Source organism: Macaca thibetana, chromosome 13 (genome assembly GCF_024542745.1).
Source record: "Macaca thibetana thibetana isolate TM-01 chromosome 13, ASM2454274v1, whole genome shotgun sequence".
In the NCBI taxonomy this organism is placed as follows: Eukaryota; Metazoa; Chordata; class Mammalia; order Primates; family Cercopithecidae; genus Macaca; species Macaca thibetana.
In genome coordinates this window covers 6,346,569-6,366,954 of record NC_065590.1, presented here as the reverse complement: position 1 = coordinate 6,366,954, position 20,386 = coordinate 6,346,569, and the positions used below count along the sequence as shown (strand labels likewise).

Here is a 20,386-nt window from a genome sequence, read left to right as displayed (position 1 = left end):
AAATCCTAAGGGAAAACTCATTTTTCTTTCATTAACATTGACCAAGGAATTAATTGATTTGGAAACGCCTAAAAAATAACTAAATTCTGAATTTTTCAATCAGTTCTGAGAAAATGTTACGATTGCAGAATAAGGAGCTCGTTTTGAGCAAAAACTAGAATCCAGTATCCTCAGATCTCTTCTTTCATTGTTCTTCTCGCTCCACACTTGGGGAAACACTTACCTGAATCAGGCCAAATGTCTGCTTTCTCTGCGCATACACCCAAACACTGCTGGCAAATAGCACAGCCATTCAGATTTGGAACAGGATAAATTCATGATATCCCACCATTCCTGGGTGCTCAATGCTGCAAAAAAACAAAAGCAAAAACAAAAACAAAACAACACACACACAACACAAAAAAAAAGCAGGTTTTCTTAGTTTCTTCTCTCAGTTTTGGGGGGGATTTTCTAATTTTATCTAGTTTCCTTAAACATAATACTTCATCTCTTCCTTGACACTACTGTACCCTCTATTTTCCAAAAAAGAGAAACTGTAAACAAGAATTTTCTCCCATACACCAGTTTAACTATTTATTTTGTTTCATACTGATATTTTTCTCTTTCCCTTTAGCTACAATAGAAGGGGTACCTCATTTCCTGTCCAAACAGTACAGGAATTTTGTTCTTCCACCTGAGCTCCAAATCTGCCTCTCTTGGATAATGTTAAGAACCACACTACACTAATTAGTCCCTTACTCTTTGCTATTCAATTTCTTCCTGCATACAGACATCCATACTTCCTCCAAAGCATTCCTAGTATGGCTTTGACTGTATCTTCTTAGGCTCCATGGCAGGGTCCCTTCATCTGTCCCACCTTTAATTGTTGAGCTATTGGTTGATGTTCCTCACCATTCTGACCTCTTCTTGTATTCTCCATGAATGTTTCTGCTTTCTCCCCTGACATTCAGATCCGGTCATGCTTGGGATGTACAGATCTACTACTAGCTTTAAACTCTCCACTGAATTTCAGATTCATGTTTATGGCTAACTTCAAGACACTGCCTCCTGGATATGTGACATGTAACTCAGTATGTTTAGAATATAAAGTTGAATTTGTGTCTTACACCATACACACAAATCAACTGAAAAAGGATTAAAGACCTGAGGAATAAGGCCTGAAACTATAAAACTCCTAGAAGAAATCACAGGAAAAATAAAGGTTTACAACATTGGTCCTGGAAATAATATCATGGATATGATGCCAAAAGCATACGCAACCAAAGTAAAAATAGACAAGTGGAACTACATCTTATGAAAAAGCTTCTACACAGTAAAGGAAGCAATCAATAGAGTAAAAAGGCATCCTACAGAATGGGAGAAAATATTTGCAAACCTTGTATCAGATAAGGGGTTAATTTTCAAAATATTCTGTATAAAGAAACTCATGCAACTCAATAGCAAAAGAAATAATAACTTGATTTAAAAAATAAACTCAACACTTAACTAGACATTTCTCCAGTGAAGACATACAAATTGTCAACAAGTTTATGAAAAGATGCTTAAGGTCACTAATGACCAGAGAAATGCAAATCAAAACCACAATGAGATCTCACCTTGCAGCTATTAGCCTGTTATTTAAAAAAAAAAAAAAAAAAGAAAGAAAGTATTGGTGAGGGTGTGGAGAAATTGAAATACTTGTAGGCTGTTGGTGAGAATGCAAAATAGTGCAGCCACTGTGGAAAAAAAGTATGAAGAATCCTCAAAAAGTTAAAAATTCAACTACCATATGATCCAGCAATATCTCTTCCGGGTATTTATCCAAAAGAATTGAAATCAGGACCCTGAAGCGATATTAGCACTCTCATGTTCATCACAGCACTGTTCGCAATCGTCAAGATGTGGAAACAACCTAAATGTTCATTGACGGATGAACAGATAAAGCAAATGTGGGGTATACCTGTGATATGCTTTGGCTGTGTTCCCACCCAAGTCTCGTCTCGAATTTTAATCCCCACATGTCAAGGGAGGGACCTGAGGGAGGTGATTGGATCATGGGGGTGGTTTCCCTCATGCTGTTCTTGTGATCTCATGAGTTCTCATGAGATCTGGTTGTTTGATAAGTCTCTGGCACTCCTCTCTCTCTCTCCCTCTCTCTCTCTCTCTCTCTCTCTCTCTCTCTCTCTCTCACCTATCACCATGTAAGACATGCCTTGCTTCCCCTTTGTCTTCTGCTATGATTGTAAGTTTCCTGAGGTCTCCCCAGCCACGAGGAACTGTGAGTCAATTAAACTTCTTTTCCTTATAAATTGCTCAGTCCCAGGTAGTGTCTTTATAGCAGTGTGAAAACAGACTAATACAACCTACAGTAGAATATTATTTACCCTTAAAAATGAAATTCTGAAATATGCAGCAACATGAATAAATCCTAAGGACGTTATGCTAAGTAAAATAAGCCTGTCACAGAAGAACAAGTATTGCATGTTTTTACTTACATGAGGCATCTAAAATAGTCAAACAGAATCCAAGAATAGAATGGTACTTGCTAGGGGGTTGGGGTAGGGGGAAATGGGGAACTGCTCATCAAAGGGGCATAAAGTCTCAGTTGTGCAAGGTGAATCCTTCTAGAGGTCTACTGTACCACATCATTTCTATAGTTAACAATACTGTATTGTACACTTAGAAAGTGGTTAAGAGGGTAACTTCATCTTAAGTGTTCTTGCTAGAATGAAATAATTTATTTTCAAAAAAGAAACAAATGCATTATGTGTCCTTTCCTAAATCCAATGTGACCCTTGCCTCAAATCCTCATTTTATTAAATGCAAGACCGTCTATTTGGCTGCTTACGAAACTTTGGCATTATACTTGGTTTATCTCTCTTCTTCATATGCCACATCAAGTCAAACTCCAAGTCTTCTTACTATGACTTCCAAATATCACTGGAATCCATTCACATCTCTTCATCCCATTTGCTCCTCCAGCACCTGGAGCCTAGGATACCTCAATAGCCTCTCTGCCTCCTGTTTCTCTAATTCTGTGATCCATTGTGTGGCGACAATAATCTTTCCACTCAAACTCTGTGCTACATCTAACTACTTTAACTTCTAAGCCATCATGCCCTCCATAACTCTTACTCATACTAACACACCTCTTCTCTACCTCTGCCTTTTCAATTCATATTTATTTGCTTTTTTAACTCACAGCTTAGATGTCATTTTCTTTGTAAAACCTTGCTTTGTACCATGACTCTAGGCTATGGGCTCCTGTAGCATTTTTCTTTGTAAAACCTTGCTTTGCACCATGAGTGTGCCTTTCTAATTGGCTCCTGTAACATCCCACTGAAATGAAAGTTTCTACTTAGTTGTCTGGATCCACTTCTGACTTACAGAAACTCTGGTTGTCTTGACCACTGCTGTTGTGATAGAACCTAGTATGGCACCTGGAATATAAGAAATATTCTAAATAATTGTTGAATGAATTAATTCTTAAATTAGTAAATTGTTTTAGGACTAGTTGAAGACTAAACAGAAGTAAGAAATTAGATTGAGAGAGTTAAGGTGCAAATTATCTAAATTATTCATAATGTCTATTTTGTGTCATACATTCCTGAAAAATGCACTTGTAAACATGACTTTTACATGTCTGTGATATATTTCATTAATTACTGTCCATTCTTCATTTCTTTCTGATGCTATGACATTTTTCAAGTAAGTTAGCAAAGCTCTCTCACCGGGGGCAGGGTATATTTCTCTACGTCTTAGCCCTGGTTTCAACCATGAGGGATGCTTGAGGCAGTAGATTAATGTGAAAGTAACACTGTGTCATTCTGAGTCTAGGACTCAAGGGGCCTTGCATGTTTCTGCTAGCTGTCTTGTGCCTCAGCCATGCCATGAGAAGACTATGCCTGTGCTAACCTGCTTACCCCAGGAGGAGAGTGAGACCATGTTCCACAGCTATACTAGCCAAGATGCTGTGGCTGAGCCCAACCAAGCCATGCTCTTGGTGGCTAAATAAACGCTTATTGTTTTAAGCCACTGAAGATGGGGGTAGTTTGTTATACAGAAAGCTTGTGTCAATCAATGCCCGATATATAGGTCTGTCACTTTAATTATTTGGGCCCTACCCTAGAAAATAGTTATGACATTTACTTGCCATTTTTCTTTAGGAGATAATGACATTTTGAAAAAAAAATTTTGCAATACACATATCTGGCTAAATATTTGAATCCAAAATATATAACTCAGAGAAAACAATAATCAAAACACAAAAACCCAGTTAAGAATGGCCACCCTATTAGACTTGGATAAATATTTCCCAAAAGAAGAAATGCACATGAAAAATGCTTAATATCATTAACCATCAGGAAATGCCAATTAAAATCTCAATGAGATACTGTTTTACGTACAGTAGGGTGACTCTTATAGAAAAATCTGACAAAGCTAAATGTTAGTAAGTGAAGCAACTGGGACTCTCATCTATTGCTGGTAGGAGGATAACAATGTCCAACCACATTGGAGAAGCCTTTTGCAATTTCCTATAAAGTTAAACTTACTCCATGACCCAGAGATTTAACTCCTAGGTATTACTCAAGAGAAGGAAAGACTCTATGTCCGCAAAAAGACTTAGAGAAAAATGTCATGGTAGCGTCATTCATAATTGTCTCAAACTGGAGACAACTCAAATGCCCATCAACAGGAGAGTGGATCAATGAATTGTGGTGTGTTCATTCATACACACTGAGTCAAAGTAAAATACTCCTCAGTGAAAAGAAACAATCTGCTGACACACACACCAATTTGGATAAACTTCAGAAACATAACAGAAAAGTCACGTGATTCAATTCACATGAAGGTCAGTATAGCCAGAACACAACTATGTGACAGAAATTAAAATGGTGTTTTTCTCTTGGGGGAAGGTTGCAGAGTTGACTAGAAAGGAGCATGAGAGGATTTTCTGGGGTTTGGGAAATGCTCACTATTTCCTTATGGGTGGTGATTAAATGAGTGTCTACAATTGATAAAACTAATCAGGCTAAATATTCAAAATCTTAACATCTATGCATTAAGGTAAATTATATATCAATAAAAGATTGCTTTGGCCAAAGGGAGGGATGTATGTATAGAGACAGATAGATGAGAAAGAGAGAGAGAGAGAAAGACAGAGAGAAAGAGAGAGAGAGAGAAAGAGAGACATAGAGAAGGGAAGAAATAATCAAAATTCAAAACTACACTTCAACATAATACAGCAACTGCTGTATTATGTATGCAACCATGTGATAAGGGAACAAACAGAAATAGTGCCTTATATAGCATACATAAGGGATTTGTGCAATGAATGCTACAAATGTTCCTGAGGTAGACACAGTGAGATCTTCCAAAGACCTGGGACTACTTTATGAAGAATACTGAAGTGCATGTAGAACACAAGAGGCTACAACTGCGACCTAACAAGATGCTGCTCTACGTGGTCCGCTGTAGTTGGGAGCCTCTAGAGGCTGACAGGGTGCTCCCCTGGCTAATGGCACAAGAGCAGCACTCATGGGACTCCAGGTTTGCTTGAACTGGATGACTCCTGCCTGGGCTCTACACCTGGCAGAACAGCAGACCATGGGGAGCGCCATCTACTTACATGGCATAGGTATTGGTATTTGGTACAGTCCAAATACAAATGAAGCAAATACTTTGCTTTTTGCTAGCTGATTACTAAATTGAAATGAAAGTATTTTTTATTTTTTATTTTCTGGTGTTTTTTTTTTTTTTTTTTTTTTTTTTTTTGAGATAGAGTCTCACTCTGTCACCCAGGCTAGAGTACAGTGGTGTGATCTCAACTCGCTGCAACCTCTGCCCCCTGGATTCAAGCAATTCTCCTGCCTCAGCCTCCCAAGTAGCTGGGATTATAGGCGCCTGCCACCATGCCCAGCTAACTTTTGTGTTTCACCATCTTAGCCAGACTGGTCTTCAACTCCTGACCTCGTGATTCACCCACCTCGGCCTCCCAAAGCGCTGGGATTACAGGCATGAGCCACTGCACCCGGCCATCTTTATTTTTTCTAATCTTGGAAGCCAGAGATCAACAAATGTTAGTTCTCATGACCCTGTCCTGTATTTGAAATCTTGAACACCATTTGTGTATTGTGTGTGTCCCTCCCAATTTATGTCATGGTGTAACATTTTTTGTTAAAAAATGCCCAGTCCCACTGAGAGCTGATATGACTGTTCTCTAGTTGTGTTCACTCTAACAGTTCTTTTAAAATTTAGATTCACTTTGCTTATTACCATAGATGAATTCCTGGGAATTTGATAAGCCAATTAGCAAATCATCTTCATGCACTGGAAGGATTCACTATTTAAAGGTTTTGCAATTTAAAGGAATATTATGATGAACCTCTATATAATCGTGGCAGCATTTGTGGTTGCAAGGAGAAGGAATGCATTGATTATCTTAAAGAGGAACTGAATGCATTGGAAAAGTATCCGGGACTCAGAGCATACCAGCTTATGTTCCAGACTAGACCAGTGCCACAGATCTCTGGAGCACTGTGCTGCAAGGATCACAGACAACATCACACTGTAGCCTCCACACACTCACACAGCAGCCGCCACTGCAGCAGCTGTGGCTCCAACCTGCACCATCGCCCTTGGGTCCCTCTGTAAAGAATCAGTGTCCACAAGAGAGTCATATTGTCCAAGGGTAAGCCACATTGTATCCACTGTCTTGCTGGACTCTACCACCTACCACTGACACACAATGGAGCCATCCTCAAAAGATGATCCCATAGCAGTGGGAAGTGTGAGAGGGAGCTGAGCATGGGGGATGAATGCCAGGAGCTGAAAATTGACAGGTATCAACTACAACTGCATTTATAACTGATGCATTCCAAATTGATATAAGATGAAGAAGGCCGGGCACAGTGGCTCGCACCTGTAATCCCAGCACTTTGGGAGGCCGAGGCAGAGAGATCACTTGAGGTTCAGAGTTCGAGACCAGCCTGGCCAACATGGCGAAACCCCGACTCTGCCACAAATGTAAAAAATTAGCTGGGAGTGGTGGAGTGCGCCTGTCATCCCAGCTACTTGGGAGGCTGAGGCAGGAGACTCACTTGAACTGGGATGCGGAGGTTGCAGTGAGCCAAGATTGTGCCATTGCACTCCAGCCTGGGTGACAAAGAGAAAGTGTATTTCAAAAAAAAAAAAAGATGGAGTTATTGTTTCTTTTACCTATAAAACTGGAAAAAGTTAAAACCTGCAGTTACTAACCATGTTGTTACCAAGGATGCTGGACAACATTCTCTTATTCTGTGGCTAGACAGAAAATTGATCTAATTTATTTAGGGGCAATTTGGCAATTTCTATTAAATGTAAAACTGGGGAATCTATTTGAGCTCACGACTGACCTTCTAGGACTCCATGTACAGCTATACTAATACACATGTGCAAAATAGATTTGCAGGGATATTCTGGGCTGCGTTGTTTATAAAACAAAAGATGAGAAATAAAATAAGTGTGTTCATCAACAGGGACATTGTCAAGTAAATTATGGCCAGGATTTATGTTCTGTGAGGAATGTTCAAATATTTTGTTTTCTTTAGTAAATTCCATAAAATTCTTGAATGTCAGATCAGGGAATAATTTTGAATTCGAATGTATAGGGAATCAATTTTATTACAGATGCAACATTTTGGGATTCAGATTTTTAATACCGTCTTTAGAATATGTATTGAGTTGGATGTGAGGAAAGAGAAAATTAAATCCTACATCTTGATTTGTGTTTAAGGAACTACATTGAGAAAATGCAAAGTTTAACTGCTTCATACTAAAATTAACAGAATAAGTTATTAGATGATCTAAGTAGCTATATTTTTCTTCCTAATATTAACAATTAACCATGATAGGAGCAATTCATCTACAAAGAGGAAGGAAATTAATTGACTTGATAATACATTTTGTAAGTATCTACATGTAGTTTTAAAATGTTTTACTAAATACTTTAGTCATCTAATATTAATGTCTCATATTATATAATTAGATCATTAATATTAGTAAATATAAATAATATTAGTAAATATAAATAATATTAACTAATTATTAAGTAGTTAAATCATTTAGAAATATTCATGAGCTTTGAGATATTGATTATTATATAGCCAGATCAAAAACATTCAAAGTAAAAACACAAAATTTTTGCAATGTCATTTTTGTCCATTTTTTAATCAATAATTAATGCTTTAAAATGCATTTGTAATGTTTTGCTAGGTTCTCATAATCCATTATATTGGTTACAAGCTCTATTTTAAGATATTAACTATATATATAATTTAAGATATTAAACTATGTCAGTGCCCCATCATTTATATGGTACCAAAAAACCAAAAGTAAACAAGCTAAAACACTAGTGTTCCACGAATTGTTTGTAGGTAAGCAGTAATGACCTGACAAAATAGTCAATTTCCATGTACTTTTAAATAGAACTTTCACCAGTCCTCGACTCCCCCAAAAGTGCTTTCTCATCAAATGTTTTAATTTTTGAATGTGGTTGAATTTTTTTTTTTACCCCAAGTACTTAAACTCACTAAGCTGTAGCACTGATCTGGGCTGGTCCCTGCATGGTGCTGTATATTTTCAACAGGGATATTATGTATGCACAGATGTAGGGATCTGCCTTTTGATACGAGGCTTTCATCCACGGGTGCCAGATTTAGCAAATATAATTACAAATGCCCACTGAAATTTGAATCATAGATAAACCAGGAGTAATTGTTTAGTATACGTATGTCTCCTTTGTTTATCTGAAACTCAGATTGAACGGGGCTCCCCCTCAAGAGGAGCAATTTCAGGAAAAGCCCTTATGCAACTTCGCATCACGATAATTGTTAAGGACGTTGTTTATTGTACCACATAGTTTCTCTTTTCACAAAGAACCCAAGCATGTTTTTCTTTTTTCTAGTCTAATACCAGGAAGAGTTGGTTGTCTTCTGGGAAACGTATTTGTTTTTATGTTATGTGAAGGAGTTCTTGACCAGGTTATTCTGCAGTGTGGCTTTTAGTATATGTGGTCCGTTCGTGTGTAAGCATGCACATAGATACCATGGTTATGCATATTCTTAACGTCTTTACTGGCTCCATTTTACGGCCCCATCTTTGGTTTCCTTCCTTCTACTTTATTATTGTTATCTTCTTGGGTTTTGTATCATTTTTAGCACTCTTCAAAAGTTTTGGGGACAGGGTGTGTAAAGAAAAATAAACAGACTAAACCTGGAGTCTTACAAAAATAGTTGGATAATTTGATACGGAACTCTTTGTTTTGAATTCCACCAGGATCTGATGGCCGACGGTTCATTTATTGCTATTTGGAGGCCTACAACACAGACCCACTGTGAAAGTGGTCACAGGACCAAAACCCCAAAGATGGCAATGAGGTGAGGATCCAGTGTATTTTCATTCTTCATTCAAAGGAGATGATGTTTTAATGATTTAACTGGCATGTTATGTACTCTTTTCTTTCTTACTACCTCTAAAATCACTGTTTTGTTCAGGTAACGTTTGTATCAATATGACATTTCTATTCAGATATATACCTCACCTCCCTTTTTTTCCTTTAAACCCTAAGTAATCAGTTGTATGCTGATAAGCAGTTTTATATCTTCTGATTAGATGGGGAAGTAGGCCCACAGTCCATATGGGATGTTGTATGTATAATCCCATCTGAAGTTTGAGTTAATTAGGCAGAAAGTTAACTGATTCAGTCGGTGCAAAGGTTGAAACTGGGACACCCAGTTTAGTGCTAGAGTCTCAAAGTTAACTCTTAGCTGGCTGGTCCCCTATATTATCAGTGCTTATTATTTGGTGGCAATATTCCTGTTTTTACTTCTTTTCATGAGATTAAATATTCTTGTACTTAATTTCTTAAGCAGTTATCAAAGTCTGCCTCTTTTATTTTCTCTTCCCCCTAAATTTTACACCAAGTACTAGGAGTATGAGAGGAAACAGGGAACTGGAGAGATGGGTACCAGTTCAATGGCTCCATGTATCAGTATGCAAACAATAAGTATGAATAAAAATAAAAAACAAGAACAGTTTTTAAAACCTACTCTAAAGCACGATGATTTTTTTTTTAATGGAGTGCAGTTTTTTAGATACCTTAATTAGAATGTCTTGGGTAGTTTATTAAAAAAAAAAAAATCAATGCACATTGGCCAGGTACAGTGGCTCACCCTGTAACCCCAGCACTTTGGGAGGCCCAGGCAGGCAGACTGCTTGAGAACAGGAATTGAAGACCAGCCTGAGCAACATGGCAAAATTCAGGCTCTACAAAAAAATGAAAATCAATGCATAGTATGAAATATTTAAGTTTTTAATGATGACAAACTAGTAAAATTATTTAGGAGAGCAAATTGAAGCTTATGCCCCTGGCATATGACCATGGAGAGAAAGAATCAGACAAGCTGTTAAGAAAACTGCTGAGCTGGCCTACTCGCTGGGACAGACCAGTGGTGCTGTTGCTCTCTCCATATGCTGTGAACACATTCGCATTTCATACCATTTTCTCTTCAGTTCTGAGACTGGGCACAGCTCGCATTTCAACCTCAACTTGACTGTCATTAAAATAACTCCTTTCTTCCAAGAGTTTCTCTCTGCACTTCCTGGTTTCATCAACAGAGGTCACTGTGGCACTACTACTACTAACAGCCTATCCAGCTAGCAAAACAATAAAGAAAAATTCATTCATTCAGTCAATAACCATTTACTGAATGTTATCAGACACTACTGCCAGGCACTGGGGATAAGAAAGTGTATAAAGGAGGCAGTCTGGGCATCACTGAAAAGAACAGGAGTATAAAACGAGGATAGAGTTAAACATGCTAAAATAATAAATGTGGATCAGACGGTTGGCAAAAGCACCTAAATATCCGATTTAGATTTGGTACGCTGATATGCACAAATAGAATTTAGTAGCATTTATGTAAAGTATCAAACATGAACTATTTTTCTCCCCTAAATCTCATCAACTTGCATCATTTGAATCTATTCTATATTTCTAGATATTTTTGCAAGCATTTCTTCAAACAAACAAGTAGACAAGAACATCCTCATGAATCTTTTCCTTTGAGAAATAAACTAATATGTGTTATCATTCATCTTTTATTATTGAAACTACCTGCAGCAGGTAGTAGTCAAACCCTATCCATTATCTTCCCCTAGAGCAGTGAGAGTTTCTCAACCTAGCGTAGGGGGCCTTTTAAAAATCCCCATGCCTAGGCTTTATCCCAGGCCGATTACATCAGAGCCCTGAAGGATGTGGGAGTACAGGCAGCCATCACTATCTTCTAAAGCTCCCACAAGAGTCCAATATGCTGCTAAGATACAGAGCCATCGCTGTAGCATGTCTTCAGCTGTGGTCATCATTTAGGCTCCAAAACTGATATTTTATGAATGATTGTTTTTAAGTCTATTTCATGGAAACTGCCTGACAAATAAACGGTCATTTAGTTCTTTAAAAAAAATTTGCATGGACTGAAAGTAGGGCTGCTACTGCGGTTGGATTTGAGGAAATGGTGTTGTTGCAGGAGCTTGTACCCTTTTGAAGGCTGCCAACGATTATCTGTGGGTCATGTGAAATGAGTTTTATGTCAACAGAGTTGAAGCTGTTTTCTCTGAGTGGTTAACTACTTTTGCCTGGTTAAATAAGCAAACAAAAGTGAAACAGGGAAAAGAGCAGCGTTTGATTAGCCTTGTGTTCACCTGAGATAAGTGGCCTACCTTTCTCTTAGGTTTGGTCTAGAACAGAAACTACCTGTCCAGCCGCCCCAGCCCTGGATTGTAATTGATAGCAGGTGCTTATTGATAGGGGACATTAATATCCACCATATTCATCGGTTCTCATCACAACAAGTATAGGTCCATAATTTGAGTTTTACAACTTCCTTCTCAAATGAAATGGCTACTCCTGTAATTGACATGAGCTTTAAGCTAGGTAAACACTAGCTGCGTGACGAGAATTGGTATAATTAAAAATACTCTTATAAAAATTTAGTTTATTGAAATCTAGTGATTATTTTTAATGCCCCCAAATTGCTAAATTAGTTTACCACATTATGGACAAAGTATGTAAAAAAGATAATTTACCTAAAAGAAAATAAAAATGTATAAGCAAGATGAAAATTGTTCGACTTCATTTATAGTGAAAGGTTGCAAATGAAAGCAAAAATAAATGTTATTTCCTCTACTAAATTATTTTAAAAAGTATATTATGGTGCCTAATGTTGGGAAATACATAAATAAAACTAGTAAATCTACCCATTGCTGAGAAGCACATAAACTGGCAGATAATGTTTGAAAAATAATTTGACAACAGTTATAAGAGCTTTAAAAAATTCAAACTCAAAGTAATAGCAACCTAGCACTATTAATATAATATTCAGTGTTGGTAATATTAATATTATAGGCAATAAGAGGAAAATATATTTTTTAAAATTATAGAACCATTTGTAAGTCAAGAAAAATTCCAGAGTGTAATACCTTTTTTAAAAATTAAAATCAGAAAAGAGAGCAAGGTCATAGATTTATTTAAATATACATTATTTTCCGAATACTTTTAAATTCAATTATTTGGAACATAATTAAATGTAAATGTCTAACAATACATTATGCACTTATATCTACATATAAGGTATTATTCAGGTATGTTGAATATGCCAAAAATATTAGTTTAATAATTTCAAATTACCATGTTGCTCAGGCTGGTCTTCAATTCCTGGTCTCAAGCAATCCTCCTGCCTGGGCCTCCCAAAGTGCTGGGGTTACAGGTGTGAGCCACTGCACTTGGCCAATGTGCACTGATTTTTTTTAAAATAAATTTTAAAATAAATTTAAAATTATTCATGATCTCCCCGGCACCACCTGGTTCTACCAGTCAGCCTCTATGAAGCAACATAGAAAAAGTTAATGCCATACATGTGATCAAGAATGAGTACATTCAAAGCTCAGGAATACAATGATGAGTTCCTTAAGATCTCAGGAAAGAGGAAAAAAAGTCAAGCAGCATGCAATCTTTGCTGTAATAGAGGTTTATCTAATTATTGTGTAACTTAAGGTGGAGAGACAATATTGGGTATTTAGTCAGCTTTTGAAGTGAAGGAAGAAGCACCTGAAACAAAATTTGGGCGGACAATATCAATAGGCAGATATTTGTGTGCAGCTGGTTAACCAGCTATAGGAAGCAGACTAATCAAAGAGAGAAATACATGTTTGCAGAAGGCATGCTGGAGAAGTGAAAATAAATGATTTTGTTGATAAAATCGTACACTCTTATCCAGCAATTCATCCATTCATTCAATCAGCCAGGATCTACCGAGCAGCTACTTTGACTACACACTTCTGGGTGTGCAATTTAGTGGCGAGTAAGATACTGTCTGTGTACTCAAGGGACTCAGAATCCAAAGCATAAGACAGAAAAGGAGTTAAGTGTTGAATTGACGTAAGTGCTGTGCAGATAATTCATTTGGGGTGGTGATGCTCCCAAACATTCATTATTGGATTTCCTGACAATAGTAACCTATGAAGTAGAAATTCTGTGTTGGGACCCTTTAAATCAGTTTGGTGAAGGAATAACGATCATGACATCAACACTCAAACCAAAAATGCACTCCTGAAATAAATTTTCCAACCGAAGAATAAGGACTAGCAGGAGGAGGAAATCACAACTTTACCAAAGAAGCGCAAACCATAGTTTTTCACTCATCAGACTTTATTCTCCTTCAATTTTTGTCCTTTAAGATTCTGCCTGGACTTTGAGATTTAGTATAAAATCCACCTTCCCTATTCAAGATAAGCCATTTCATTTAATGAAGAAATATTTGCTTGGTACCTACTATGTGTTAAGCACACTGCTAAGGTCTGCGGACACAGATGATTCTCACTCTGACCTCAAAGAGCATTGACTGTAGAGGAGGTGGCCAAAAACTACATGATCAAAGCTGACAATCTTGTACTTCAAAACCAAATTGGGCAATCAAGGCCAGCTTCCTGAGAGAGGTGTGATTTGAGTAGGGTTTTGAGGGATGAATAAGAGTTCAAAAGTGAAAAGAAAGAGGTGTGGAGTGGTATAAAACAAAATCCAAAGGAAAAGCACAATGGTAATGAAGATCTAATTATTTATTACGCTGTTATACTGGATGTCATGCATTTTACATACATTAATCAAATCTTAACATCGAATCTTAGCCTTATGAAGTAGGTGTGACTCCTGTCATCATCATCTCTATTTAATAGTGAACTGAGGCACAAAACTGTTCAAAGTGTGGCTCTGGAGGCTGTTTTATCACTGGAAACTAACAGGAATATTTGATTTCTCCTAGTGTTGGACTCCTCTCTCAAACTACAGCTCATTCTGTTGGCTGTGCCGTGTTGCGTTATTTTCTGTTCATGGATGTATTTTATCTCTCAACTGTACTGGAAATTCCCAGAGAGCCCCACACTGTGCTTCTTCTACCATGCACGCTGCTTTACAGATGTGCTGAGGCCTTCGTGTTGCCAGCCATTGCAAGAGGAAAAGCCTGGTTTTAGCAAACCAGCAACAACAAAAAAAAAACTTTGCAAGACATAATCCTGGTCTCTTTCAAATGTTAGAGATGAGTCTGAAAACACTTATTTTTTCTTAATGATTTCTTCATGTGTGCGACATACATAAAAGTCTCAAGAATGTTCTTAAAATCTTTTAGGTGATTTATTGCTAGTAATAAGTTGCCTATATTTAATCCATAATTTGTTGGGCCATATATTGCTTTTATCTTCCCAAAACTATCTCTTCCAATCTACGATAGGTCTTTCGAGTTTTTTAAGAAGACAAGGCCCAGCAGGTTTTGCTCTTACCCACGTGTTTGCAATGACTCTGGAGTGAGGCGCCAGCATGATCTCCACGGCACCACCTGGTTCTACCAGTCAGCCTCTATAGTCTTACCTCTAGGGAATTTTCAACTTTCCAGATACACAGATTCTAACCTATTTATTCTACCGCCTATGAAACCTTCTGTAACACTTTAATCATACTGTTGCTTTTTTAGATCTGCTTTGTTTTTTTGTGAAGTGTGATAATCAAATCCATATGACAGTTTCAGAGGGATCATTTTCTTAAGGGTATGAAGTTTATTCTGGGAGCATCGAAGCCTCAGCAAGTGAGAATTTGTTTCCTATGTGATTAGCACCTGCCCAAAGGACGTAAATCATAACCAGAGATTAAATTAGGCACCAAGGAAACACAGTACAACAGGGCTTAGCTCCTCGGGGGAGGAAGCAGGGCAGGCAAGGTGAGAAACAGGCTGGGTCACGCAGCGCAGGTCTGGCCCAGAAAAAGAGAGAGCCTTTACACCGGAAATGGTTACACAGTCCTGCAGTCGAAATGAAACACTCCGGTTTACCCGTGATCAGACACTTGATGTAGTTCTCAAAAATGTAGATTCCTGGGCTCCAGCACAGATCAACTAGGTCACTTGAAGGAGAAAGGCAGAAGGGTGTATAATAGACATCTGAGCTTTTAAATTCCAGGTGATCCTTTTAATTTTTTTTTAAATTTTTATTTTTTGTGGTTACATAGTAAGTGTATATATTTGTGGGTTACATGAGATATTTTGATACAAGTGTACAATGTGTCATAATCATATCAAGGTTAATGGAGTAGCTGTCACCTCCAGCATTTATCCTTTGTGTTACAAACAATCCAGTTTTATTTATTTATTTATTTATTTAGAAACAGAATCTCATTCTGTCACCCAGGTTGGAGTGCAGCGGCGTGATCTCGGCTCACTGCAGCCTCTGCCTCCCAGGTTCAAGTGATACTCCTGCCTCAGCCTCCTGCATAGCTAGGATTACAGGCATGTGCCACCACGCCTGGCTAATTTTTGAATGTTTAGTAGAGATGGGATTTCGCCATGTTGGCTAGGCTGGTCTCGAACTCCTGTACTCAAGTAATCCACCTCCCTCAGCCTCCCAAAGTGTTGGGATTATAGGCGTGACCCACTGCGCCTGGACCTTTTACGTTTTTTTAAATGTACAATTTAGTTATTATTGATTAAAGTCACCCTGTTGTGCTATCAAATACTAAATCTTACTCATTCTTTCTATTGTTTTTGTATCCATTAACCAACCGTACGTCCCCCGCTCCCTCACTATCCTTCCCAGCCTCTGGTAACCATCATTCTACTGTCTCCCCAGGTGCGTGTGTTTCTCACCCACAATGAAGTTTGAGAATCATTAAGATAAAATGTTAGTGGAACAAGTATTATTTTAAGCGTGATTACCCTTAATCCTGAGAAAATAGTTCCTGTGTCCAAATGTCCAGAAAAATACTTTTTAAATCTTTCTACTTGTCCAATTGCTTCCCTTGAAAGCCTCGAAAAGAACAGCAATTTAAAATCATGTGGCAAATCTAAGATGGCATAATCTCATATTTCTTTCAACTTTGGTTAAAGATACATTCTAGACTGTTGAGAGAATGCTTTCTAATGTTTAGTTTGGACTTCAAGTAACCACTTCGAGTTAGTTCAAGTTCAGCCAAAGTACTAGTTTAGACCAATTTTTGTTTTAGTTTGAATTTGTACGCTAATCTGTGCAAACGCATTTCCTTTTAGGAAGGCTGTCCTTAGTATGAGAGGGAAGTCCCTCTTTCCCCAAAAAACCCTTTTAAGCCACTTTCCTGCCTGAAATTCATTTTTCTCAAACTTGGCTCAGATGCTGGTATTCTGAGAAATCTAACCCACCAAAATGGAAGGCATTTGTTCTGAATTTTCCTAAGAACATATTTTGATAAGCGGGGGTTGGCGTTGAGGCCTGGAGGCGGGTCAGGGCAAGCAGAGGAACAGCAGTCCAGATCCTTTCATGACCTTGGCCGCTTCATTATTTCCCCAGGAGCAGCTCTGATGTTTTACCACTGCATTTCCCCAAAAGAAAGAGAATAGCCATTTGAAGGTAATGGCTGGGCACTCCCAAAATCATAGCTACTGGAGCTAAAGAAATCACTCACTCAAAACCTAGCTGTTTGTCTAAAAGGAACAGAGGCAAAGTTGTTGCAATGTACCCAGATAATAGATCAAACCAGGGAAAAATGATTAGTCCATAAAAGGCTTTTGGCCCTGACTGTATTTGCTATAGAGAAAAGAAAGGAGTTCTATTTCAGCTACCCTGTACCTCCTCCCTGAGCTAATTAAGGGTCACTCCGGGATCTTCAGAGTTTTCTTTGGTGGCTTCAGAAGAGAAAGATAGGAGGTGGCTTTGAACAAACAGGAACCTCACCCAGAAAGTCAATCTCATATTTCAACCTCAGTTCTTTTGCCAGCTAAAGCACCCGCATAGATCTGGGAGTGGTCCATTGTGCCAGGGAATTCACCCTTAGGGAAAGACAAAACCTCAACAAGCAAAGACTAACAAAAGAATCTCAGAAACAAGGAGTCACACTGGCTTTCGGGGAGAAACACGCTCTGACTCCTCATTCCTTATCATTGAAGATAATAAGACCAAACATCAGGGGCTGGATCCAAAGGTGGACGGATACAGTGTGTACTTAGGGATAAAACTTGGCCTTCCCCAGTTGTAGCCAGGGGTCATCTGTAGTCGCTTGAAAAACTTCTGATGACTCCCGAAGCCCTGCCTGCCTCTCTGCTAGCTTCCCTGTCTCTCTCCAACCTCACAGAGCTCATCCTGCTGGTAACTCTTTTCATGGTCTTTGGGTGTCACCTAGTGATTCTGTCCTGCCACCACCAGGCCTGAAGGCATCTTCTAGGAGATTTGAAGAAAAGCCAAATGGAAAGTCAAACAGGCAGAAAGCTTAGCAAAGAGATTAGTTCGCATTAAATAATGTGTGTTTTGCAGGGCTGCCTTGTGCATGGAAAAGCACTATGGGGGTTTACTTTGGTTTTTAAAAGCTAATAATAAATGTTATTATTATTATCTAGGAAATTTTAACAATCACCTTTAAGAGGGCCTTTGGCTAACATTCTATCTACTTTACAAAAAGGAAAACTTCTCTTAACGCACCAAACCGATATTTTAAGTTTAATATACATATGTTTAGGTTTAAGCCTCCATAATTTAAAAAAAAACTCTTAAAATTTTGATGAATCAAACTTAAATAATTACTGAGAAACTTGAATTATCTTAAGCTTTCCATTGATATTTTTAATCTTACTAAGATGTCTACTTAAAAATCATGAGGTTTTCAATTGCTTAAAAATATACTTCAAATTGGAATTATGAGGTCAATCTGTTGTTTCTATCAAGTTACAATTTTGAGTGATATATATACATGTAAAGTATCAATCATGCACAGATTTCTTATTTCAAGGATATTAATACCATATATTTGATTCTTTCAAATATTTTCTATATTTAGTTTTAAGTCTTTCTGCCTTTGAAAGATATTTGCCCATTAAGTAAACAATTATTGCATTCTACTCCATTTGATGACTATTGTCCTGTGCAGTTTTAGGGGACAGCTTCTCAATTTGGTAAGTATCTTAATGACCAGAGATTTCAGGCAGGACATGAGTGATGTTTGGTTTGAGTCAAATGGGCTATATCGTACCTATTTGTGTTGGCTAAGTCAATACTCCAATACTCACAGGAGGTCATCAGGTAGTCCTAATCTCAGAATTAATTATACAATGACTAATTACGTGGAAAAGATCTCCAGAAGTTATACAATGACCCAGAGGGTTAATTAGATTTTGCATTTCTTTGGCTCTTGAGATACATTTGTTTTTCCATTTCACTCTAAAGAACCGTGGATCTGATATAACCCTCTACTCTGTTTCAAATATGTCCTGTCTCTCACTGATATTAAATTATATCTGCTTATATGTTGACTCTCCTCTTATGACTTTATCTGGGTACTGGATCGCAGTTTTCACAGTCCTTCTACTAACATGAAGATTACATCGAGAACATGCTGTGAGGCCACCTACACAGCTATCTGGGCCTGATTCATCCGAACATATGTGGGCAATAAGCTAGAGAAGTCCGTTGCTATAAGCTGAGCAAGTTCTCCGTGCTACTTTAACTGGTCATTTCAACCCTCATTTTTTCCCTCATATCCTTGCCATTGTTATTTTCCACAAGGCTTGTTATTGCCAGAAATGAATGCAGGGGACCATGTTAATCTGAAGCTCAAGAAACAGAAGAGCCACTTGTGAGGCTTCCCAGGGAGGATTTGCCACATTCTGAAGGGTCTGGTATATAATGGCAAGGTTCTTTGGGAACAAGAATTTGCTGCCCATACAGCTCTACAGAGAAGTAGAGTTTGGAAGATGCCCAACAATAAGGCAGAATTGGAAGGTAACGTGAGTTCCAGGTACTGAAACGATAAAACGAAAGTGAATACTCTCAATCAACCAACCAACAAAAACCCTAGCAAAAAATAAATAAAAATAAAACACTGGACATAGTAGGAAGTGTCATATTAAAAACAACAACAACAACAAAATTCAACTGTTATGTACAGAAGGAAATGACCTATTTTGACTAGAAGAATTAGGGACCAGCTTCATGAAAGAGAGAGAAAAGTTCTAGTGAACTTTGAGGTATAGATTAAATTCAGGTTGCTATAGCTAAGGGAAAGGTCACAAGTTAAGTTGAGCTCTGTGATGACAAATATACCCCACTGTTATGCCTCCTTCTGTATAAAATGCATATATATATACATATATGAACCGCCCTTCAGTGATCTGTGGGACAGTATCGGGCAGTTTAACATTTATGTGATTGAAGTCACAGAAAAACAAGAAGAGAAAAAAAAAGGCAGAAGAATATTTGAAGGAATAGCTAAAATTTTCTTCAATTTGGGTAAAAACATCAAGATACAAATCCAAGAATCTCAGTGAAACTCAAGCAGGAAAAAACAACAAAGAGAAAGATATGTGAACACACCATAGTAAACTGCTGATAATTAATGGTAAAGATAAATTCTTAACAGGAGGCAGAGAAAAAGACATTAAGTAGAGAGGAACAACGTAAAATTATGGCTGAATTCTCATCAGAAACAATGGCGATCAGAAAACAGCTGAATTACGTTTTTAAAGAGCTGAAAGAAAAGATGGCCAACCAAAAATTCTATATCCAGTGAATGTACGAAATAATAGCACAAAAGATAAGAGAAGGGATAAAATGAATTATACTTTTAAAACATACTGGGGTGTGTGTGTGTGTGTGTGTGTGTGTGTGTGTGTTGTGTGTGTAATATTGTATCAAGTCAAATTCAGAATTAAGTTGGATTAACATTCAAGTAGAAGTGAAGTTAATTCAAGTAGAATAAGATAAGGATACATATCATGATCCTCAGTGTAATCCCTTAAAAATAGAGAAATTCAACAGAGGAGATAATATACAATGCTCAAACACATGCAGCCCTAAAGAAGGCAAAAAG

At 37.7% G+C, this 20,386-nt stretch overlaps 1 long non-coding RNA gene across 8 annotated transcripts in view; it reads left to right on the top strand.

Moving 5' to 3' along the window:
* The window catches only part of LOC126933962 (uncharacterized), a 178,442-nt gene that overhangs the window by 107,023 nt on the left and 51,033 nt on the right, over positions 1-20,386 (top strand). For 7 of the 8 annotated variants that reach the window (XR_007718791.1, XR_007718793.1, XR_007718792.1 and 4 more), the window contains exon 4: positions 9,295-9,395. The exons of the other annotated variant lie outside the window; for it this stretch is intronic. This is a non-coding gene — a long non-coding RNA (uncharacterized LOC126933962). The remainder of the gene's footprint in view (positions 1-9,294; positions 9,396-20,386) is intronic. 8 annotated transcript variants of the gene reach the window in all.